At 34.4% G+C, this 26,239-nt stretch overlaps 1 pseudogene; it reads right to left on the bottom strand.

Annotated features, from left to right (window-relative positions):
* Positions 1 to 232: 232 nt before the first annotated feature.
* Positions 233 to 3,284, bottom strand: LOC120214277 (annotated as a pseudogene).
* Positions 3,285 to 26,239: the final 22,955 nt, after the last annotated feature.

The raw sequence follows: 26,239 nt of genomic DNA, 5'->3' as shown, positions 1-26,239 counted from the left end.
TTAATTTACCATTGTATTGTTTCTCATTCAATAACTTTGAAACAATCATTTTAATTTTTTTAATTAACAATCATCCATTACAATTTTTTTATACTTTTTTCCTTCAAATCCCAAAAATAGATGAACAAACAGATATACACTAGTATAAAATATAAACTTAACTTTAGAATTAGTTGGTAAATAAAAAGAAGAGAAAAAGAAATATAGAAATCTAGAGTAGGAAGATAACAAGTTAGAAAGAAGATGCAAGAACGGAAGCAAAAATGAAGGAAGAAAGAAGGGTTGGAAGGGGTGATGAGGATGATGATAGTGATGATTGAACACCTCCTTTTTCCTTGGCTAACGCACCGCCAGCTCGTTTTCTTATATAAACTCTCAGTTTCCTTGGGTGAAATGAAGTAGTATGATCCTGCAAATTCATTTCACTGCGGTCCTCGATGGCACTGGGACGGCCATCGCTGCTGTTGGATGAGATTGGGAAAGTAACGTGAGAAAGGTGACCAATGACCAACCCAATATGAGTCTCATCACACTCATCGTTTCTGTTTTATCAACTAAGAGAGAGAAAAAAGGAAGTCAGAGAGAGAGAGAGAGAGAGAGAGATGTCAATGAAAGTAAGGGGCTTCAGTGGAGAGATTGAGATGAAAAGGGTGTAGCAAAATGTATATAAAGAGAAATGCGGGGGACGCGGGCGCGGCTGACCTGGATCATGGTCCTTATTGACTATAACCAATCCTTCCAAATTGTTTTTCCTTTGATTGTTTTATTATTATTATTTAATTCCACTATAGCAGCCGGAGGAGACTATGGAAAGCCTTGGTGAATACTATTAAAATCACGCCACTGTCCCCAAGACCATGATAAGTTAGGTGCCAGGCACGACACAAAGCAATTGATAGGGCACAAAAAGAAACGCGAAGAAGGGGCGTAAGATTTATGGTGGTCGTCATTATCATCATCATCAACTGGATAGGGCTGAATGAAAGCAGAGTTCATTTGCCAGATCTTAAGTGAGGCAGTAACATTGGTATCAGTACCATTGTTGAATAAAAACACTTTAGCAGCTCCATAGACTGCTTCCGTTGGATATACCCGAGATGTGATCACTGTTCTTCCACCTTGACTGAAGCTTTCGATTATCGAATGATACACCTGGGGGGAAAAATAATACATTTTCATGTTTATTGATTCTTACGTGAAGACAATTGAAACAGGTTAAAAATTAAACTCTACTAATATTTTGAGGGATAAGTTTTCGCCCTTCAGCACTGGAACCAAGTTTCCAAAAATTTGTTTATCAACATCGGTTGCTTTAGACGATCTGAGACATTACAATATGCATGGTGAGCGACCGGCCGAGTGAAGTTACAAAAGAGCAACGGCGACTTATACATACCGAGATAGATCACTTCAGAAGAAAGTATTGAGTTCGCCATCGGAACTTCTATGTAGAAGTACACTGAAGTTTGTTCGCTGAGGCTCTCGTCTACTAGCACCAAAAGATCCCAATGCCCCACGTTTGGCTGCTCCACCACCACTGGTTTTGCAGCTGAATGATTCATGGACACCATTTGCTGTCTTCAAAGCTTCTTTATCGACCTCGAACTCGGCTATGATGTCCAACTGTCACATTACCAAGGATCTTGTTATATATACAAATTATCATTGGCAGTGATATAGATGTTAGGAAAGAATAAGACAAACCTGTGGGGCTGGACCAACATCAAGAGGAACAACTGATCCTGCGTGGACTGAAACCTTTTCAAATTCGGTGCTGTTCAACCTCAAACTGTCTGTTTCTTCCACTGGCCATTGAAGCAAATTAGTACGAGTCTCGTCGTCAAACAATATCGTCATTGGTATGGCCTGTAAATGTAAATAGCAAGCATGCAGGCTTTAATTAACGTTTTGTGGTCCGTTTGAAATAGTAGAATTACCCGAAGAGATGCCATCCTTCCATATCCACAGCTTCACTATCCGCTTCTCCAATCCAACCCCATAAAACTCTTCTGTTTTTCTTCTGATCGTATAAAGTCTTGGAAGCATAGAATATTCCATAATCATATCTTATTCCAATGCTGAGATCGATTTCAGTTTCATTAGGTATTCATGAACTATTCTTCTCATGAGACGTACCAATAGCATAGTAATCTCGCCTGTCATCATCCAGGCTTACCTTGACAACATGCTTCACTCCAGGTCCATTAATGGATGTGTCCAACCCCTTTTCTCATGTTTCCGAAACAGGGAAGAAATCCACACATTCCCACATGCAGTCCCGAGCACAGCATGAAGTACCCCATTTAAATCTTAGTATCATATACCAAAGATATGCCAGTTTTATTCATCTTGGACCCTATGGTGATGCGCCATTTCCCTAAAGATGTCAGCCAGGTGGTGGTTGGATCGCGGAAATCCTTTTTCGGTGCCTGCGGGTGGAACTAGATCCGGGATCCCATTGTAGTTGACCCATTTAATGAGAAGAGGGTCAGATCAGAGAGGTTAGCAGGATAAGCAAGGTTTTGAACCAGAATAGAATCCATGGTGTATCCTGCATATAGCATAATGATTCGTCCATCAGAACGGATTGTTGCAGAATCAGTCCATACGCCGCCTTTGTCGTACCATTGGTCCTTGGAACAGAATGGCCCCAAACCATGCCACACCAAACAGCTGCATTGGGATTATATTGGTAGAAGAAGTGATACCACCCATTATAGAGCAATAGACCTGTTGCATGTAATTGCATCAAAGCACATACTATTAATAGATTATAAATATGCTGCAACTATTTTTATACAAGTTTGGGAATGCAAAATCACGTAGAGATTCATTAACATAAGAAAAGGAGACCTTACCATTTGGATCTGGTAACAAGATTCCCAAGTCAGAGCAAATCATGTACAAAGCACCAGCCGCACAAAAAGTTCAAGATATTAGATGTGTACATCAGCACAGCTAGAAAATTTTTAAAAATATATCACAGCTTTAATTATTGAATACTTTTTGGTACCATTCATTCAATTCGTTTCAGGTTGGAAATGAAAAACTGTTCTTTGCCATACCAACAAGGAACTGTTCCATGGATCCGGCAAGATGTTGTCAGTGACGATGGACCAAATCCTACTTGTTTTCTCGGATACGCTTTGAGCCGGGCCCGGAGGCTGAGGTTTTGGTTTCTTGGGGGTGGACGAAGCCAATGAACCACGTTGGCTTTCACGTAAATGAGAATTACCATACCAATAGTTCCCTATCAACAATGCTGCAAACAAGCCTGCCGCTAACAATCCGTTTCAGGCGATTTACACGAAACTCAGTTCGATAAGTCGCCTCGGAGCCGGATGCTGGAAGCAATGGTTTAGTATTGGCATTGTTTGTGTTGGGAAATAAACGAGTAAACAAGTAATTTCCCTATAACCATATTAGTAAGAATGCGAAATAAAAGCAGAAAAATAATACCCGAAAATTGATAACAGAGTTCAGCCAATTGTGCTTACGTCTCCGGACTGCTGCAGATCTTTTACTAAGAGAGAAAATTTACAGGTGTTTACAAAACACTCACTACTCACAAGAAACTTTCTAGTATTGGGAGAGAAATGATTTGGGATTTGGGATTTTGAAGCTAAATGAGCTAGGGTATTTATAGTTGAAACTTAGGGACTAATATTTGAAAATACCCTAAAGTACAATGACTAAAGTGAATTTACACATTCATATTTTCAACAAACATCTACCAAACTTTGAAAAACATTTTTCAAAGAAATATTTACCAAACTTTGAAAAACATTTTTTCAAAATTGGTTGCCAAACTTGAAAGCCATTTAAAAGATACCGGTGCACAGGAATATGCCAACATGACAGAGAAGACAGGTGATGCCATGATTCTAAGCATCAACACTCCGATTGAATCATGGATCTTGGATTCAGGGGCATCTTTCCACTCCACCCCATGTCGAGAAATCATGGAGAACTATGTCAATGGTGATTTTGGGAAGGTTCATCTAGCTGATGATGAAACCTTGAAGATCGTCGAAAAAGGAGACATCCGATTAAAGTTGCCAAACCAGACCACCTGGACGCTGAAAGGAGTGAGACATATTTTTTTCCTCAAAAGAAATTTGATTTCTTTAGGACAGCTTGATGGAGAAGGATATAACACAACCTTTTCAGGTTGTGAATGGAAGATTACCAAAGGAGCACTCGTCATTGCTCGTGGTAAGAAGACTGGTACTCTCTATGTAACCTCAAATTTAGAGAATATCATTGCAGTAGCAGATGCTGATGGAAAATCAAACCTATGGCACCAAAGGCTTGACCATATGAGCGAGAAAGGGATGAAGACACTTTTGTCAAAAGGGAAGCTGCCGGATCTAAAGAGTATAGATGTTGGACTATGCGAGGATTGCATCTTTGGCAAACAAAAGAAAGTCAGTTTTGAAAAGATTGGCAAGACACCCAAGGAAGAAAAGTTAGAGTTGGTTCATACTGATGTATGGGGACCATCTCCAGTTCCATTTCTTGCAGGCTCACTATATTATGTCACCTTCATCGATGATTCTACAAGGAAGGTGTGCGTTTATTTTCTGAAGAAGAAATCAGAAGTCTTTGATACCTTCAGAAAATGGAAGGCCATGGTGGAAAATGAGACTGGTCTGAAAGTCAAGCGGTTGAGGTCTGATAATGGAGGAGAGTACAGAAATCGTAGATTCAAAGATTTCTACGCAAACAATAATAAAGATGGAGACAACAATTCCCATGACACTGCAGCAGAATGGCATAGCAGAGCGCATGAACAGAACTCTGAATGAACGTGCCAGAAGCATGAGGATACATGTCGGATTACCCAAATTTAGTTGGGCTGAAGCTATCAACACTGCAGCTTACCTAATCAACTGTGGGCCCTCAGTTCCTTTGGATGGCAGAATACCAGAGGAAGTTTGGAGCAAGAAAGAAATAAACCTTTCACACTTAAGAGTGTTTGGTTGTATTTCTTATGTACACATAGACTCTGCTGAAAGAAGTAAACTTAATGCTAAGTCCAACAAATGTGCCTTTGTTGGTTATGGCGGTGATGAGTTCGGTTACCGGTTTTGGGACTACGAAAATCGAAAGATCATCAGAAGAAGAGATGACATTTTCAATGAGAATGTGATGTACAAAGACAGGTCAACTGTAATCAGAGCTTTTGGTTGTGAATTGTCAATTTTTGCGAGGTTACTATTCATTACTATTCACATGAATAGTGAATTTTGTGAATAGTAAAAATTTTATCGGCGATACGAGTTTGACGACGGAGGTGTTATAATATACGGTGGTTCGCAGAAATTGTCAAAACGATCCGAAGAAGCCAGATTCGAGTGGGAGCGATGGCTGCATGAAGGAAAGGTAAAAATTGAGAAGTTCGATGGTGCGAACTTTAGATTTTGGAAGATGCAGATTGAAGATTTTCTGTACCAGAAAAATCTATATCATCCTCTCTCAGGAAAGCAACCAGAGGGCATGAAGAATGAAGACTGGGCTCTCCTCGACAGACAAGCTCTCGTAGTTATCCGATTGACGTTGTCCTGAAATGTTGCTTTCAACATAGCAAAGGAAAAGACCACGGCGAGTCTTATGGCGGCTCTCTCCAGTATGTATGAGAAGTCATCGGCCTCAAACAAAGTTCATTTGATGAGGCGATTATTCAATTTGCGGATGGCGGAATGGGCATCGATGGCACAACACCTAAATGAACTCAACACAATCACAACCCAATTGAGTTCAGTGGAAATTGAATTCGATGATGAAGTTCGAGCTTTAATTCTCTTATCATCTCTACCAGATAATTGGAATGCTACTGTTACAGCAGTCAGCAGCTCGTCAGGAAACAACAAATTAAAATTCGACGATGTTCGGGATCTGGTATTGAGCGAAGAAATTCGACGGAGAGAATCGAGTGAAGCATCAACCTCCTCAGCCTTGCACACTGAGTCCAGAGGGAGAACTTCAGAAAGAAATTCAAATCGTGGCAGATCAAATCCCAAAAATCATTTCTTTATCCCATTACTAGAGAGTTTTCTTGTGAGTAGTGAGTGTTTTGTAAACACCTGTAAATTTTCTCTCTTAGTAAAAGATCTGCAGCAATTCGGAGACGTAAGCAAAATTGGCTAAACTCCGTTATCAATTTCGGGTATTATTTTTCCGCTTTTATTTCACATTCTCACTCACTAATCTGGTTATAGGGAAATAAACGAGTAAACAAGTAATTTCTCTATAAACAGATTAGTAAGAATGTGAAATAAAAGCGGAAAAATAATACCCGAAAATTGATAACGAGTTCAGCCAATTGTGCTTATGTCTCTGGACTTCTGCAGATCCTTTACTAAGAGAGAAAATTTGCAGGTGTTTACAAAACACTCACTACTCACAAGAAACTCTCTAGTATTGGGAGAAAGAAATGATTTGGGATTTGGGATAATTTTGAAGCTAAATGAGCTAGGGTATTTATAGTTGAAACTTAGGGACTAATCTTTGAAAATACCCTAAAGTGCAATGACTAAAGTGAATTTACTCATTCCTATTTTCAACAAACATCTACCAAACTTTACCAAACTTTGAAAAACATTTTTCAAAGAAACATTTAACAAACTTTGAAAAACATTTTTCAAAGTTGGTTTCCAAACTTTGAAATTAACTTTTAACAATCTCCCATTTGAAGACTGATTTTAATCTGTCTTCACACCTCGATCAATGCAGCAATATTTCTGGTGTTGTTATTCTAGCATGCCAACTGAAGATGAACACAACTTCAGTTTGTCCATAGTCACCGTCTTTGTCAACATGTCTGCCGGATTTTGAGCTCCACTAATCTTTTCAAGTTTCAAAATCCCATCTTCTAGAAGAGATCGGATAAAATGATATCTCAATTGTATGTGCTTCGTCCTGGAATGAAAAGACGGATTCTTTGCTAGATGGATAGCACTTTGACTTTCGCAATACAAGACATTGTTTTCTTGTTTCTTGTCTAACTCTTCCAAGAAACTTTGGAGCCAAACCATCTCCTTGCTGGCTTGCGTAACAATGACATATTCTGCTTCAGTTGTGGAAAGAGAAACTATCTTCTGTAGTTGAGAAACCCAACTCACTGTAGTTCCTCCTAGAGTATAGACATACCCTGTAGTGCTCCTTCTGATGTCAATATTTCCGGCTAAGTCAGCATCTACATAGCCTGTCAGTATCGTATCTCCACCTTTGAAACAAAGTGCTTTGTTTGTAGTACCCCACAGATATTTGAGGATCCATTTGACTGCTTCCCAGTGTACCTTGCCCAGATTATTCATGTACCTGCTAACAGTTCCCACTGCTTGAGCAATATCTAGTCTGGTACAAACCATGGCATACATTAGACTTCCAATTGCTGAGGCATACGGTACCTTCATCATGTGTGCACGTTCTTCCTCCGTCTTTGGTGACTGTTCTTTTGAGAGTCTAAAATGAACACCTAAAGGTATACTTACTGGTTTAACATCTTGCATGTTGAACCTGGAGAGTACTTTGTTGATGTAATCAGCATGTGATAACATCAAAGTCCCCGACTTTTTGTCTCTCTTGATCCTCATCGCAAGAATCTGCTTTGCAGCACCCAGATCCTTCATAACAAACTACTTCGACAATTTTTGCTTCAAGTGTATAATCTCTTGCATGTTTGACTGCAACGAGCATGTCATCAACGTACAACAATAGAGTAATGAAGCTATTATCGAACCTCTTGATGTAGCAACAATGATCTGCTTGGCATCTGGTAAAACCACTACTACCCATGAAGCTATCGAACTTCTTGTACCACTGTCTAGGAGCTTGCTTTAAACCATACAAGCTCTTCTTCAACCTGCATACCAGGTTTTTCTTGCCTGCCTCTATGAAGCCTTCTGGCTGCCTCATATAGATTTCTTCCTCCAAAACACCATGAAGGAAAACTGTCTTTACATCTAACTGCTTAAGATGTAAATTCTCTACAACTATAATTTTCAATACCAGTCTGATTGTAGACAGCTTCACGACTGGAGAGAAAATTTCATTGTAGTCAATACCTTCTTTTTTTTGAAAACCTTTGACAACCAATCTCGCTTTTTAGCGTTTGCTCCCATCGTGCTCTTCCTTGATCCTATAAATCCACTTGTTGTGGAGTGCTTTCTTGCCTGGTGGTAATTCAGGTAATTCCCACGTCTGATTTGACATAAGCAAGTCCATCTCATCTTTCATAGAAGACTCCCACTTGACTGAATCCTCCACTTGCATTGCTTCATCATAGCACTCTGGTTCACCATTGTCAGTCAGCAACAAGTATTGCAAAGAAGGAGAATATCGTTGGGTTGGTTTAGGAATTCTGGAGGAACGTCTCAGTTCTGGTGTGCCTGGTTCTTTTGAACTGCTTCAGGATTGATCTGAACATCATTTCCAGAAATCTCCTCAAACTCAACAAATTCCTTTGTTTCAGCTTTGGTATTGGAGCTACTTGATTCTACAATTGACATGTCTTTGTACATCACATTCTCATTGAAAATGACATCTCTTCTTCTGATGATCTTTCGATTTTTGTAATCCCAAAACCGATAACCGAACTCATCACTGCCATAACCAACAAAGGCACATTTGTTGGACTTAGCATCACGTTTACTTCTTTTAGCAGAGTCTATGTGTACATAAGAAATACAACCAAACACTCTTAACTGTGAAAGGTTTATTTCTTTCTTGCTCCAAATTTCCTCTGGTATTCTACCATCCAAAGGAACTAAGGGCCCACGGTTGATCAGGTAAGCTGCAGTGTTGATAGCTTCAGCCCAAAGAAATTTGGGTAATCCGACATGTATCCTCATGCTTCTGGCACGTTCATTCAGAGTTCTGTTCATGCGCTCTGCTACGCCATTCTGATGCGGTGTCATGGGAACTGTTGTCTCCATCTTGATCCCATTGTTTGCGTAAAATCTCTGAATCTACGATTTCTGTACTATCCTCCATTATCAGACCTTAACCGCTTGACTTTCAGACCAGTCTCATTTTCCACCATGGCCTTCCATTTTCTGAAGGTATCAAAGACTTCTGATTTATTCTTCAGAAAATAAATGCACATTCCTTGTAGAATCATCGATGAAGGTGACATAATATAATGAGCCTGCAAGAGATAGAACTGGAGATGGTCCCCATACATCAGTATGAACCAACTCTAACTTTTCTGCCTTGGGTGTCTTATTTGACAAAAGTGTCTTCATCCCTTTCTTGCTCATATGGCCAAGCCTTTGGTGCCATAGGTTTGATTTTCCATCAGCATCTGCTACTGTTACTGCAATGATATTCTCTATATAGAGAGTACATGTCTTCTTACCACGAGCAATGACGAGTGCTCCTTTTGTAATCTTCCATTCACAGCCTGAAAATGTTATACTATAACCTTCTCCATCAAGCTGTCCTACGGAAATCAAATTTCTTTTTAGGCCAGGAATATGTCTCACACCTTTCAGCGTCTAGGTGGTCTGGTTTGGCAGCTTTAGTCGGATGTCTCCTCTTCAGATGATCTTCAAGGTTTCATCATCAGCTAGATGAACCCTCCCAAAATCACCACTGACATAGTTCTCCATGATTTCTTGGCATGGGGTGGAGTGGAAAGATGCTCATGAATCCAAGATCCATGATTCAATCGGACTGTTGACACTTAGAATCATGACATCACCTTTATCCTCTGTCACGTTGGTAGATTCCTGTGCACCGATATTTTTCTTCGGTGCTCGGCAATCTTTTTTAAAGTGACCCTTCTTGTCGTAGTTATAACAGGTAAAATATTTCTTTCCCGTTCTTGATTTGGATCTACCACAATTTGAATTTCTTTCTGAAGTTCCTTCTGAACTCCGTGTACAAGGATGAGGAGGTTGATGCTTCACCCGATTCTCTCCGTCGAATTTCTTCACTCAATACCAGATCTCAAACATCGTCAAATTTTAATTTGTTGTTTCCCGACGAGCTGCTGACTGCTGTAACAGTAGCATTCCAAATGTCTAGTAGAGGTGATAAGAGAATTAAAGCTCAAACTTCATCATCGAATTCAATTTCCACGGAACTCAACTGGGTTGTGATTGTGTTGAGTTTATTTAGGTGTTGAGCCACCGATGCCCCTTCCGCCATCCGCAAATTGAACAATCGCCTCCTCAAATGAACTTTGTTTGAGGCTGATGGCTTCTCATACATATTGGAGAGAGCCATCATAAGACTCGCCATGGTCTTTTACTTTGCAATGTTGAAAGCAACATTGCGGGACAACGTTAGTCGGATAACTCCGAGAGCTTGTCTGTCGAGAAGAGCCCAGTCTTCATTCTTCATGCCCTCTGGTTGCTTCCCTAAGAGACGTTGATATAGATTTTTCTGGTACAGAAAATCTTAAATCTGCATCTTCCAAAAGCCAAAGTTCGCACAATCAAACTTCTCAATTTTCACATTCCCTTCGTCTGCAGCCATCGCTCCCACTCGAATATGGCTTCGTTTGGATCGTTTCTGACAATTCTTGCAAACCACCGTGTATTAGAACACCTCCGTCGACAAATTCGTATCGCCAACAAAATTTCACTATTCACGAAATTCACTATTCACGTTAATAGTAATGAATAGTAACCTCACAAAAATTGACAAAATTTATAACCAAAAGCTCTGATTACCAGTTATTGGGAAATAAACGAGTAACAAGTAATTTCCCTATAACTAGATTAGTAAGAATGTGAAATGAAAGCGGAAAAATAATACATGAAAATTGATAACGGAGTTCAGCCAATTGTGCTTACGTCTCCGGACTGCTGTAGATCTTTTACTAAGAGAGAAAATTTATAGGTGTTTATAAAACACTCACTACTCACAAGAAACTCTCTAGTATTGGGAGAAAAAATGATTTGGGATTTGGGATAAGTTTGAAGCTAAATGAGCTAGGGTATTTATAGTTGAAACTTAGGGACTAATCTTTAAAAATACCCTAAAGTGAAATGACTAAAGTGAATTTACCCATTCCTATTTTCAACAAACAAACTTACCAAAATTTGAAAAACATTTTTCAAAGAAACATTTGTGAAAACATTTTTCAAAGTTGGCCAAACTTTGAAACTAACTTTTATTAATCTCCCACTTGAAGACTGATTTTAATTTGTCTTCACACCTCGATCAATGCAACAATATTTCTGGTGTTGTTATTCTAGCATGCCAACTGAAGCTGAACACAACTTCAGTTTGTCCGTAGTCACCGTCTTTGTCAACATGTCTGCCGGATTTTGAGCTCCACTAATCTTTTCAAGTTTCAAAATCCCATCTTCCAGAAGAGATCGGATAAAATGATATCTCAATTGTATGTGCTTCGTCCTGGAATGAAAAAACGGATTCTTTGCTAGATGGATAGCACTTTGACTGTCGCAATACAAGATATTGTTTTCTTGTGAGTAGTGAGTGTTTTGTAAACACTTGTAAATTTTCTCTCTTAGTAAAAGATCTGCAGCAGTCCGGAGACGTAAGAACAATTGGCTGAACTCCGTTATCAATTTTTGGGTATTATTTTTCCGCTTTTATTTCACATTCTTACTAATTTGGTTATAGGGAAATTACTTGTTTACTCGTTTATTTCCCAATAACTGGTGATCAGAGCTTTTGGTTGTGAATTTTGTCAATTTTTTGTGAGGTTACTATTCACGTAAATAGTGAATTTTGTGAATAGTAAAAAATTTTCGATGATACGAATTTGTTGACGGAGGTGTTCTAATACACGGCGGTTCGCGAAAATTGTCAGAAACGATCCAAAAGAAGCCAGATTCGAGTGGGAGCGATGGCTGCAGACGAAGGGAATGTGAAAATTGAAAAGTTCGATGGTGCGGACTTTGGCTTTTGGAAGATGCAGATTGAAGATTTTTTGTACCAGAAAAATCTATATCAATCTCTCTCTGGAAAGCAACCAGAGGGCATGAAAAATGAAGATTGGCTCTTCTCGACAGACAAGCCCTCGGAATTATCCGACTGACGTTGTCCCGAAATGTTGCTTTCAACATAGCAAAGGAAAATACCACGGCAGGTCTTATGGCGGCTCTCTCCAGTATGTATGAGAAGACATCGGCCTCAAACAAAGTTTACTTGATGAGCGATTATTCAATTTGCGAATGGCAGAAGGGGCATCAGTGGCTCAACACCTAAATGAACTCAACACTATCACAACCCAGTTGAGTTCCGTGGAAATTGAATTTGATGATGAAGTTCGAGCTTTAATTCTCTTATCATCTCTACCAGACAGTTGGAATGCTATTGTTACAGCAGTCAGCAGCTTGTCGGGAAACAACAAATTAAAATTCGACGATGTTAGATCTGTTATTGAGCAAAGAAATTCGACAGAGAGAATCGGGTGAAGCATTAACCTCCTCAGCCTTGCACACGGAGTCTAGAGGGAGAACTTCATAAAGAAATTCAAATCGTGGCAGATCAAAATCAAGAAGAGGAAAATCATAACGAGAAAGAAAGATTTTACCTGTTATAACTGCGGCAAGAAAGGTCACTTTAAAAGAGATTGTCGAGCACTGAAGAAAAATACTGGCACACAGGATTCTGCCAACGTGACAGAGGAGACAGGTGATACCATGATTCTAAGCGTCATCAGTTCGATTTAATCATGGATCTTGGATTTAAAGGCATCTTTCCACTCCACCCCATGCCAAGAAATCATGGAGAACTATGTCAGTGGTGATTTTGGGAAGGTTCATCTAGCTGATGATGAAACCTTGAGGATCATCGGAAAATGAGACATCCGATTAAACCAGCCAAACCAGACCACCTGGACGCTGAAGGGAGTGAGACATATTCCTGGCCTCAAAAGAAATATATTATTTCTGTAGGACAGCTTGATGGAGAAGGATATAGCACAACCTTTTCAGGCTGTGAATGGAAGATTACCAAAGGAGCACTCGTCATTTCTCGTGGTAAGAAGACTGGTACTCTCTATGTAACCTCAAATTTAAAGAATATCATTACAGTAGCAGATGCTGATGGAAAATCAAACTTGTGGCACCAAAGGCTTGGCCATATGAGCGAGAAAGGGATGAAGACACTTTTGTCAAAAGGGAAGCTGTCAGATCTAAAGAATGTAGATGTCAGACTATGCGAGGATTGCATCTTTGGCAAACAAAAGAAAGTCATCTTTGCAAAGATTGGCAAGACACCCAAGGCAGAAAGGTTAGAGTTGATTCATACTGATGTATGGGGACCATCTCCAGTTCCATCTCTTGCAGGCTCATTATATTATGTCATATTCATCGATGATTCTACAAGGAAGGTATGGGTTTATTTTCTAAAGAAGAAATCAGAAGTCTTTGATACTTTCAAAAAATGGAAGGCCATGGTGGAAAATGAGACTGGTTTAAAAGTCAAGCGATTGAGGTCTGACAATGGAGGAGAGTACAAAAATAGAAGATTCAGAGAATTTTGCGCAAACAATAGGATCAAGATGGAGATAACAGTTACCATGACACCACATCAGAATGGCGTAGCAGAGCACATGAACAGAACTCTGAATGAACGTGTCAGAAGTATGAGGATACATGTTGGTTTGCCCAAAATGCTATGGGCTGAAGCTATCAACACTGCAGCTTACCTGATCAACCATGGGCCCTCAATTCCTTTGGATGGGCAAAATACCAGAGGAAGTTTGGAGCAAGAAAGAAATAAACCTTTCACACTTATGAGTGTTTGGTTGCATTTCTTATGTACACATAGATTTTGCTGAAAGAAGTTTGATGCTAAGTCCAACAAATGTTCCTTTGTTGGTGTTGGTTATGGCGGTGATGAGTTCGGTTACCAGTTTTGGGACTATGAAAATCGGAAGATCATCAGAAGCAGAGATATCATTTTCAATGAGAATGTGATGTACAAAGACAGGGCAACCATAGAATCAAGTAGCTTCAATACCAAAGCTGAAACAAAGGAATTTGCTGAGTTTGAGGAGATTTATGGAAATGATGTTCAGATCAATCCTGAAGCTGTTCAAGAAGAACCAGGCACACCAGAACTGAGACGCTCCTCCAGAATTCCTAAACCAACCCAGCGTTATTCTCCTTCTTTGCACTACTTATTGCTGACTGACAATGGTGAACCAGAGTGCTATGATGAAGCAATGCAAGTGTAGGATTCAGTCAAGTGGGAGTCTTCCATGAAAGACGAGATGGAGTCTCTTATGTTAAATCAGACGTGAAAATTAGCTGAATTACCACCAGGCAAGAAAACACCCCATAACAAGTGGATTTACAGGATCAAAGAAGAGCACGATAGGAGAAAACGCTACAAAGCGAGATTAGTTGTCAAAGGTTTTCAGCAAAAAGAAGGTATTGACTACAATGAAATTTTCTCTCCAGTCGTAAAATTGTCTACAATCAGACTGGTGTTGAAAATTGTAGCTGCATAGAATTTACATCTTGAACAATTAGATGTAAAGACAACTTTCCTTCATGGTGATTTGGAGGAAGAAATCTATATGAAGCAGCCAAAAGGCTTCATAGAGGCAGGCAAGAAAAACCTGGTATGCAGGTTGAAGAATAGCTTGCATGGTTTAAAACAAGCTCCTAGACAGTGTTACAAGAAGTTTGATAGCTTCATGGGTAACAGTGGTTTTACCAGATGCCAAGCAGATCATTTTTGCTACATCAAAGAGGTTCGACAATAGCTTCATTATTTTATTGTTGTACGTTGATGACATGCTCGTTGCATGCTCAAACATGCAAGAGATTATACACTTGAAGCAAAAATTGTCGAAGCAGTTTGCTATGAAGGATCTGGGTGATGCAAAGCAAATTCTTGGGATGAGGATCAAGAGAGACACAAAGTCGGGGACTTTGATATTATCACAGGCTGAGTACATCAACAAAGTACTCTCCAGGTTCAACATGCAAGATGCTAAACCAGTACACCTTTAGGTGTTCATTTTAGACTCTCCAAAGAACAGTCACCAAAGACGGAGGAAGAATGTGCACACATGGTGAAGGTGTCGTATGCCTCAGCAATTGGAAGTATAATGTATGTCATGGTTTGTACCAGACTAGATATTGCTCAAGCAGTGGGAGCTGTTAGCAGGTACATGAATAATCCGGGCAAGGTGCACTGGGAAGCAGTCAAATGGATCCTCATATATCTGCGGGGTACTACAAACAAAGCACTTTGTTTCAAAGGTGGAGATACGATACTGACAGGCTATGTAGATGCTGACTTAGCCGGAAATATTGAAATCAGAATGAGCACTACAGGGTATGTATATACTCTAGGAGGAACTGCAGTGAGTTGGGTTTCTCAACTACAGAAGATAGTTGCTCTCTCCACAACTGAAGTAGAATATGTCGCTGTTACAGAAGCCAGCAAGGAGATGATTTGGCTCTAAAGTTTCTTGGAAGAGTTAGGCAAGAAACAAGAAAACAATGTCTTGTATTGCGACAGTTAAAGTGCTATCCATCTAGCAAAGAATCCGTCTTTTCATTCCAGGACGAAGCACATACAATTGAGATATCATTTTATCCGATCTCTTCTGGAAGATGAGATTTTGAAACTTGAAAAGATTAGTGGAGCTCAAAATCCGGCAGACATGTTGACAAAGACGGTGACTACGGACAAACTGAAGTTGTGTTCAGCTTCAGTTGGCATGCTAGAATAACAAGACCAGAAATACTACTGCATTGATCGAGGTGTGAAGACAGATTAAAATCAGTCTTCAAGTGGGAGATTGTTAAAAGTTAGTTTCAAAGTTTGGCAACCAACTTTGAAACTAATTTTTAACAGTTTGCAACTTTGGATAAAGAAAGCAAACTGAATATAATGTCGAGCACGAATGCTGTATAGGGAACTGCTAAGGTTGGTGGTTTACCTGATCCAATGGTGATGAAGAAAGATTGAAAATTTACCCTATAATTTCATCTGATTCATCGGAAACCAGCCAAGTGTAACTTTCCCGTGTAATCCAGGACTAGATATTGCTCAAGCAGGAGCTGTTAGCAGGTACATGAATAATCCGGGCAAGGTGCACTGGGAAGCAGTCAAATGGATCCTAGATATCTGCGGGGTACTACAAACCAAGTACTTTGTTTCAAAGGTGGAGATACGATACTGACAGGCTATGTAGATGCTGACTTAGCCGGAAATATTGACATCAGAATGAGCACTACAGGGTATGTATATACTCTAGGAGAACTGCAGTGAGTTGGGTTTCTCAACTACAGAAGATAGTTGCTCTCTCCACACTGAAGTAGAATATGGTCGCTGTTACAAGCCACAAGGAGATGATTTGGCTCTAAAGTTTCTTGGAAGAGTAGGCAAGAACAAGAAACAATGTCTTGTATTGCGACAGTTAAAGTGCTATCCATCTAGCAAGAATCCGTCTTTTCATTCCAGGACGAAGCACATACAATTGAGATTCATTTTATCCGATCTCTTCTGGAAGATGATTTTGAAACTGAAAAGATTAGTGGAGCTCAAATCCGGCAGACATGTTGAAAAGACGGTGAATACGGACAAACTGAAGTTGTGTTCAGCTTCAGTTGGCATGCTAGATTAACAAGACCAGAAATACTGCTGCATTGATCGAGGTGTGAAGACAGATTAAAATCAGTCTTCAAGTGGGAGATTGTTAAAAGTTAGTTTCAAAGTTTGGCAACCAACTTTGAAACTAATTTTTAACAGTTTGCAACTTTGGATAAAGAAAGCAAACTGAATATAATGTCGAGCACGAATGCTGTATAGGGAACTGCTAAGGTTGGTGGTTTACCTGATCCAATGGTGATGAAGAAAGATTGAAAATTTACCCTATAATTTCATCTGATTCATCGGAAACCAGCCAAGTGTAACTTTCCCGTGTAATCCAGATTATTAACTGCCATGAATGGTAGTGAAGAAAGATTTATATTTTACCAAATCGTAATGTTCATAGTCGTACACAAACACACACTAACACGCCTTGTATGTTTCAAGAGTTTTGAGGGTTACGTTCTTTTTATAAATAAATTCAAAGACCAGGCCTTGTGATAATAATTGATTTTCTTCTTCTTAATTTTATCAAGGAAATCCTTATATTTGATTCTAAACAAATCAGTTATATTTTTTCAATTTGCAGTTAAATGAGCAATCGACTTTGAATTTGTGTAACAATACACCTTTTACTTTTACTTATCACTTGGTAAATAGTTTGACAACAATAAAAACATAAGGGTAAACTACACATAGTACCTAAACTATCAGTTTTGATCCGTTTTAGTACCTAAACTTTCAACTTTTTCAAAATCATATCTATCATTTAGTTTTCATTTCAGTACCCGCCGTTAAAAATTTAACGTGTTTAGCACCTAACCTATCAGTTTTGGTTCGTTTTAGTACGTAAACTTTCAATTTTTTTTCCAAAACTTAACGTTAAATTTTGAACGTCTACTAAAATGAAACAAAAATTAAGTTTTTAACGGTAGGGTACTAAAATGACAAAAACTAAACTTTAGATATGGTTTTGAAAAAATTAAAAGTTTAGATACTAAATAAATCAAAACTTACAATTTAAGTACCAAATGCATAATTTACCCAAAATATAAAGATTCACTTACTCATTTAATTAAGAAAAGTGATATAATTGTGTTGATTAATTTTGGTTCATATTATTATTGATATAATATAGATGTAAAATCAAATATATTATTAATAAAATGATATAATAGTTACAAAATATTAAGTGGTCATTATTATTATTGATAATTGTGACAATAATATTTTTCACTAGTAAGTTTATCATTTTATAATGGTATACTTGTGACAGTATTAAATTACGTCACAAGTATTACACAAGAGTAAAAGTTTTTATTGACAAATTGATAGTGGCTATTAGTGATTTTATCATAAATATTAAACTTTTTGTGACAAAAATTTTGTACGACACTGTTAATAAAAATAATTGTGTCATCATTGTTATAGTAATAACTATGATGATTATATTTTTATCACAATTAAATTCTCACTATAAGTATATAATCGTGATACAAATTCCACTGTAACAAAAATTAAGACACTATTAAAATACACAAATTGGCTTTAATTCTTTTTTTAACGAGAAACAATATGACAGTGATAACACTAATGTGATAACTACTGTTTGATATTTGTTGCGACAATAAAGTTACTTGTCACTAAAAATTTTACTTTTTGTTGTGATAAATATAGACATCAATAATAATTAAAATTGTTGTTAAGATAAACTAGTTGTTAAGATAAATTAGTTTTTCAAAAGGTAAACTTTTGTTCTTAGTCTCTATATTATGTGCAAACTGTGATTTTAGTTATTATGCTCTAATTTGATCAATTTTACTTTGAATGTATTTTAAAATTTTAAATTTTAATAACAATCTAAATTTTACAATGACTATGTGACTAATAAAATTATATGTGACTAATAATATTATCTTAACCTTTTAAATGTATTGGTTTATATTATTATAATTTTTTATTAACTAAATAACTGGTTGATGATACTATAAGCTGTGACAGTACCATTTAATTTTCAATTATGATTTGTTTTTTCTTCAAATTTTTTATTAGATTTTATATGTAATTTATTATATTTATTGAGATATATGTGGATTTTGCAAACACTAGTTAATTATTATTATTTTTTTAATTTAAGATTTTCACCACAAGGGTTAATACATTGTCAAATATTTTTATTTTATTTTATTTTAAAATATAATTTAAGAACACATGGTATTATTTTAGATTTAAATCTTAATATTTATTCGATTATATTTTAAAATCAACCTAATTTTTATTTTGTATTTATCTTCCACAAACTTATTTCATATGAGATATCATAGAAAAATTAATTAAATTATTATTATAATAATTGTACGAACCATCTTACCTCAGTGGTTAAAGGAATCATTATTGTTCTTAGAGGTCACAGGTTAGAGCACTAGCACCTACAACAGGGTGATTGACTGTTCATTGTCAAATGGTTGAGAGTATTTAGAATATATATTACTTTCTAATCACCTTAGGTTAATAAAAAAAATTATTATAATAATAATAAATATTATATATATTAAAATAAATAAAATTATAATTCCAACAATAGTTTAACATAAATATTATTTCTTTTGTCAACAATAAATATTTCTTTCTTAGCATAGTAGTTAGGCATTGCACTTTTTCATTGAATGCCCCAATTCAATCATCTTAGAAATCATGCATTGTATTAATTTATCAAAAATTAACATGTGAAACCAACATCAAGTTAGTTTAGCGGGATAAGGCACTAGATTCCTTAAACAAATTGGGCTAGGAGGGTCGCCTTTGCCTATGTAGTACCCGATCTGAATTAGTCGATTAATAAATATGATATTAGTGGTTATAGAAAATAATAAACATATGAAAATGTCACATCATCGATCGTTAATGAATAACTAATCGATGACAATGATTGCAATGCATGTTCTTAAAGAAGATGGATACAACTAAAAAAAATGTAATATCCATTATAATTGATTTCATAATATTTTTTAATTAATCAATTTAATTATGTAGTTATGATAAAATATTTGTCACTAATAAGTATAATATTAGTGTCTAAATTTTCATCACTGTTATTAATCTTTTTGTGCCAAAAAATGTAGTCACAAAAAATACAAGTAATTGTAATAAAATTCAATAAGTAGTCGCTAATATAATAGTGACAGAGTTATTGATAATAGTATTGAACATTTGGTCACTAAAAAGTATTTATTGTAACAACATTGGTGGTACAAATATACTTTTAGTGTTAAATAAATTTATCACAATTTTTATTGATAATAGTGTCAAACATTTAGTCACTAAAAAATACTTAGCAGGACAATATTGATGATCACAAAATATACTTTTAATGTCAAATAAATTCATCACAATTATATTGATAATTGTGTCGAATAAATAGTAAAAAATGAACAATTGTGACAATTTTTAAAATAATTGTCGTTGATATAATAGTGTCGACTTGAAAATTGTGTCACCATACATTTTAATGTTTAAATTTAATGCTTTTAGTGATCATGTTCATTGTCACTAAAGGTGTATTTTAATATATTATAATATATTTATTAAAAATATTATTTTTATCCAATAAAAATAGGGATTTAATTGAAAAAAATATAGATAGATGTATTATTGTAATTATCCCTAAATATATAAGATGAAATTAAAAAAAAAAATTGATCGGGTCAGGTATTTTTCACCCTAAACCCGACTCAAAACCGAAAATCTTTTTTAAAAAATCTGACTTGATCGAGTCGGGTCAAAACTCATCAAATTCTGGTATCATGCCCATCCCTAATCATAAAATCATCTATGCTTTATTGATGGTAACATTTATGTTGTGACAGTTGCATGCAATTTACTCCTGATTTTAACTAAAAGTCACAGTTAATAGTCTATGGTAGAATTATGGACAATGAACATGTATGATTTTGGAGATTTAAAGAATAAGAGAATATGTATACCTTTTTAGTTATATGTAATGGTTTATATATAAATTTTTAGTGATGTTATACTATATATCATAATTGTTATTCGTAAACCGACAGAATGAATAAACTCATTCATCAATAGATTATGTGGAATTGTCAATTGTCACAACATAAGATCAACCGGAGGAAAAATATAAAACTTCAAAAAAAAAAAATTAAAAAGATGTGACATATGGAAGACCTACATAGAAGGTATAACACTACCAAAATTATCATTAATCATTATTATACTTTGAAACCTTGTTGACTTATCCATGTCCAGGTTCAACCGCAATCAAAATGAGCTTAAGTTTGAGTAGTGCCTAACACCACGTGGAATAAGAATGATCCTATAGCACCCACATGTGTTGATGATAACGAATATAGTGTCACTGAATTAGTTTTCTTCTTCTTCTCAATCTCTAGTTTGATTCCGGAGTCACTACTATTATGTCATGTTTGGAATTATAATCCCATTGGAATCGTGGAAATAATTTTTTTTTTTTTTTTGGTTTCCATATGTATATGAAGTTGGGAATCTTAAAAATTAGGTCGAATATATTCTTTCCGAGTTAGCTTGATGTAAGAGAAGGAAGAGCTTGCGTGACACATTGATCAAAGGATATATGACATAATTGGCGTCTCGATGTTTTATTGTGTGGCTGCAAGTGATTATATCAATAATCAATTGGTCTATTGAGATTAGATACTAGATCCCTTAAGTAATGTCAGGTGTTCGAATCTTGACAATTGCAAATAATAAATTGAAATGGGTAGGTTGTTCTTACATCTACAATATATGATATAGATTAATCGATCAATATATCGAATACCGATAATTATAAAAAAAGTGTTGGCAATGATTATACTAAAGCTTCAAACTCCCAAAATATTTCCTTTGTTTTTCTCTTGATAAATTTCTGCTCTGAAAATCATTTTGTTACCTCATCACTGCCCATTGATTTGTCATTCAATGTTTTTCTCAATGTCCACATCCGTGTTCCAAAGCTCATTATATTTATGAAAAAAACGCCCTGTTGCTTATATGATCACTACAATAATTGTTAACTTTGAACCGCTCGAACAAATTTGATTATACCTAGAAAACATCACATCTCAAATTTTATGTTAAGTAGATCGGGTTATCTCAGGTACGACAACATTAATATACGGTTAAAGAAAGACGCTATCGTTTTTTTAATATTTCAGTAAAGCGCTACTTAAAACATTATTTTCTACCGAAAATAATAATATTGGGCACTACCTAAAATGTTTAACATTTTCAGTAAAGCACTACCTAAAATATTATTTTTTTCTACCGAAAATGTTAATATTGGACGCTACCTAAAATGTTATTTTTCTACCTGAGATTAGGTAGCGAAATTAACATTTCCGGTAAAAAATGTTTTAGGCAGCGCTTTACCAAATATTAAAAAAATATTAACATTTCCGGTAAAACTTTTCCTTAATCGTATATTAAAGTTGTCATACAACAGAACTATCCCGTATACCTAGTTTAACCTTTTTTTTGTTTCATATTTTTGTTAGAATCCTTGTATAATTGGAAATGGATACTAGAGATTATATAATATTATATTTAAAGAAAATGGTGAACCTATCAAACGTTTTAGTAGAGTTAATGGTATTATATGTATCTAAACTATGACCTTTATTTTATATTAGTCCCTAAACTTTTAAACATTCTAATTTCATCCTAAAACTATCTCTCATTTTAAATTAGTCTTTAAACTTTTTTACATTCAAATTCCATCCTCAAACTATGACTCTTATTCTAAATTGATCACCAAACTTTTGAATATTCCAATTTCATAGTTAAATTCATCCAAATATGCAATAAGTTTCAACCATAGTTTAACCTAATTTTTTTCAAATATATTATACTCCTGTGTCCCATAAAATATATCCATTATTGACTTTTTTGGTCAATATTTTTGAACATTGACTAGTTATTATTTAAAAACATATGTGGAAATATATTTTAAAAACCTTCAATCAAGTAGTTTTCAAATAAATATTTATAAAATTTAATTATTTTAAAATTTTAAAATAATCATGGTCAAATTTAAAAGATTTGACTAATAAAAAGTCAACAAGGGACATTTTTATGGGACAGAGGAAGCATATAACTTGGCCTAATGATTTCATTAACAAAGGATGTGATTAGTATATGTGTATGGTATGGGATGAAATTGAAATGTTTAAAAAGTTTGGGAACTAGTTTAGAGTGAAGCTCATAATTTGGGGATAAAAATGAAATATTCAAAAGTTTAAAGATTAATTTAAAATAATCATAATAATTTAAGGATGAAATTAAAATATTTAAAAAATTAATGACTAATTTAAAATAAAAATCATAATTTTTGGTATTATATCTAAAGAAAAATGTGAACTTATCAGTATCAAGAGAAGTTGGGTCAATTAATGATGACCCATGTGAGTTGATTTGATGTTCCAATGGCGAAAAATGGTACAGCAAATTCAAAGTACTACAAGACAAGAATTTGTACATCAAAAACTGATTTAAAGCTCCAACCTTAAAATATGATGTCAAAAATAAAGTACACCATTTAATAATGAATTGATAAAAACAGAGAATTACGCGTTACGTGTTTGGTGTAATGAAAACAAGCAAATGAATAAAAATATACATCGGTCCAATGGGAAAGACATGTATAATTTGTGGTGGTTACGTGTGTATTTTAAAATTTAATTTTTTATTAATTTTTTATTTTATTAGTATTGTTTATTTTAAAATTTTATTTACGTTCATTTATTCAAAGATTTTATGTTATTAAATTATGCGCGTTTATCCTAAAAATATTTCTAAATCTACTATTGCATCAATCACTACAAGAATTAAGATTTTAGTGATCATTTAATCACATACTAAAGATTTGCATTGTTATTTATGATGAAAATTATTTTTTTGTCCTTCTGAAATGAATAATTGTGATTTACTTTTATTTTGTCACTCTTTATATATAATTATGTCAATTTTGAAATTCATCACAAGTAATTCATCAATAAAAGTGTTTTATTGTAACCAAAGCAAGTCGTCATTATCAATTGGTCAATAATAGAATGGTTGAATTGACGCCAACTTATTTTTCGTGAAAAATTATAATAGTGACAATATATTGCGTAATCACTATTATTATTAATAATTGTGACGATAACATTTTATCACTAGTCTTAGTTGGTGATTTGTGACGATAATTGTTATGGTAACTAGTCTTAATTGGTTATTTGTGACGATAATTATTTTTGTCACTAGTTTTAATTCATGATTTGTGGCGAAATAATTTTATCACTATTCAAGTGAATAGATGTGTCCTACTTATATTTAGTCACTGATAAAATGCTTGAATTGACATCACATTTTTTAACAAGAAATGATGTAATAGTTATACCATATTAAATTGTCACTATTATTATTCATAATTGTGACAATATTTTTTTCACTAATAAATTTATCATTTTATAATGATATACTTGTGATATTCTTAAATTACGTCACAAGTTTCACTATAAGAGTAAAGCTTTTATGGCATATTGATAGTGACTATTAGTAATTTTGTCATAAATATCAAACTTTTGGTGACAAATTTTTACGACACTTATAATAATAAAAGGTGTGATGTATTTTTATCTCGTCACTATTATAGTAATAACTATGATTATTATATTTTTTTCACGGTTAAATTCTCACTATAAGTATATAATTGTGAAATAAATTTCACCGTCATAAAATTTTGACATTATTACAATACGCAAATTGACACAATTATTTCCTTGACGAGAAATGGTATGATAGTGATGATATATAAAGCGGACACTATTATTTGATATTTATTGTGAGAAAAAAGTTGTTTGTCACTTAAAATTTTACTTTTTGATGTGATAAATATTGACATCAATAATAATTAAAATCGTTGTTAAGATAAACTAGTTTGTCAAAAAGGTAAAATTTTGTTATTAGTCTTACGCTCTAATTTAACTAATTTTGTACATATTTTAAAATTTTAAATTTCAATAATCATCCAAATTGTACAATGACTAAATGACTAATAAATGACTAATAAAATTACCTTAATCTTTTAAATATATTATTTAATATTATTATGAATTTTTTTATTAACGAAATAAATGAACGACGATACCATAAGCTTTGATAGTGTCATTTAATCTTCAATTATGATTAGTTTTTTTTCAAAATAATTGATTAATTTTTATATGTAATTTATTATCTTTATAGAGATATATGTGAATTTTGCAAACACCAGTTAATTATTAATATATTTTTTAAAATTTAGAATTTTCACTACAAGGGGTTAATATATTGTCAAATACTTTTGTTTTATATTTTAAATATAATTTAAGAACACCTAATACTATTTTAGATTTAAATATTAATATTTATACGATTATATTTTAAAATAAACTAATTATTTTTTATATTTATCTTCCAAGTACGTTTTTCATATGAGAAATCATAGAAAATTTAATTAAATTATTTTTTTTTGTCAACAACATACATTTTTTTTTTCTCAGCACAATGACTAGGAGTTGCATTCTTTCCCTAAGGTCCCATGTTCGATCATCTTAAAAGCTATATATCATATTAATTTATAAAAAATAACATGTTAAACCAACATGGTCTAACAAGATAAGACACTAGATCCGTAAATTGAGTTGAGAGGGTCGTCTATGCTTACGTAGTTCCCGATTTGAAATCAAATATTGGTGGTTACACACAAAAAAAATGTGGAGATGTCACATCATCTATCTTTAACGAAAAATAACTAACCGATGACAATGATTGCAATGTAAGTTCCTAAAGAATATGAATATAATTAAAAATGTAATATATACTATAATTGATTACATAATAAATTTTTTAATTAATTTAGTTATGTAGTGGTGGTAAAATATTTGTCACTAATAAAGATGATATTAGTATCTAAATTTTTGTCACTGTTATTAATATTTCCGTGTCAAAAAATGTAGTCACAAAAAATACAAATAATTGCGACAATTCATTAAAGTCGTCACTAATATAATAATGACAGAGTTATTGTTAATAGTGTCAAACATTTAGTAACAATATTAGTGGTCATAAAATATACTTTCAGTGTCAAATAAATTTATCACAATTTTTATTGATAATAGTATCAAACATTTGGTCACTAAAAAATACTTAATGTGACAATATTGATGATCACAAAAAATATTTTTTTATAAAATTCACCACAATTTATATTGATAATTATGTCGAATAGATGGTCACAAAAAATGAACAATTGTGACAATTTTTAGAATAATTGTGACTAAAATAATAATGACAGAATTATTAGTGATGGCAAGTGACGATTTAAAAATTTTGTCATTAAATATTTTAGTGTTTAAATTTAATGCTTTTAGAGATCATTTGCATTATCACTAAAGTATTTTCTTGTAGTGAGTCCGACACTGCGCGACAAAGTTACGTACATTCGGCATACAACCAATTAAGTAATAAGCCGAGGCAAGCCAGCAACGATTGTTTAACAGAATTTGAGCAAATATAGTTAATCTTGTGTTTTTTGTTTATTGTCTTCCTCTTCATAGCCAATCATATGTTTAGGTAATCTCAGAACAGATGATATCTTAAACGGTTGAGTTTCGGACTCAGGCTTCCATAGGAGGTC

The sequence above is a fragment of the Hibiscus syriacus genome, unplaced genomic scaffold (assembly GCF_006381635.1).
Source record: "Hibiscus syriacus cultivar Baekdansim isolate YM2019G1 unplaced genomic scaffold, ASM638163v2 tig00110057_pilon, whole genome shotgun sequence".
NCBI lineage: Eukaryota > Viridiplantae > Streptophyta > Magnoliopsida > Malvales > Malvaceae > Hibiscus > Hibiscus syriacus.
The sequence above is the reverse complement of the archived record's forward strand: the minus strand, read 5'-3'. Positions and strand labels throughout refer to the sequence as shown.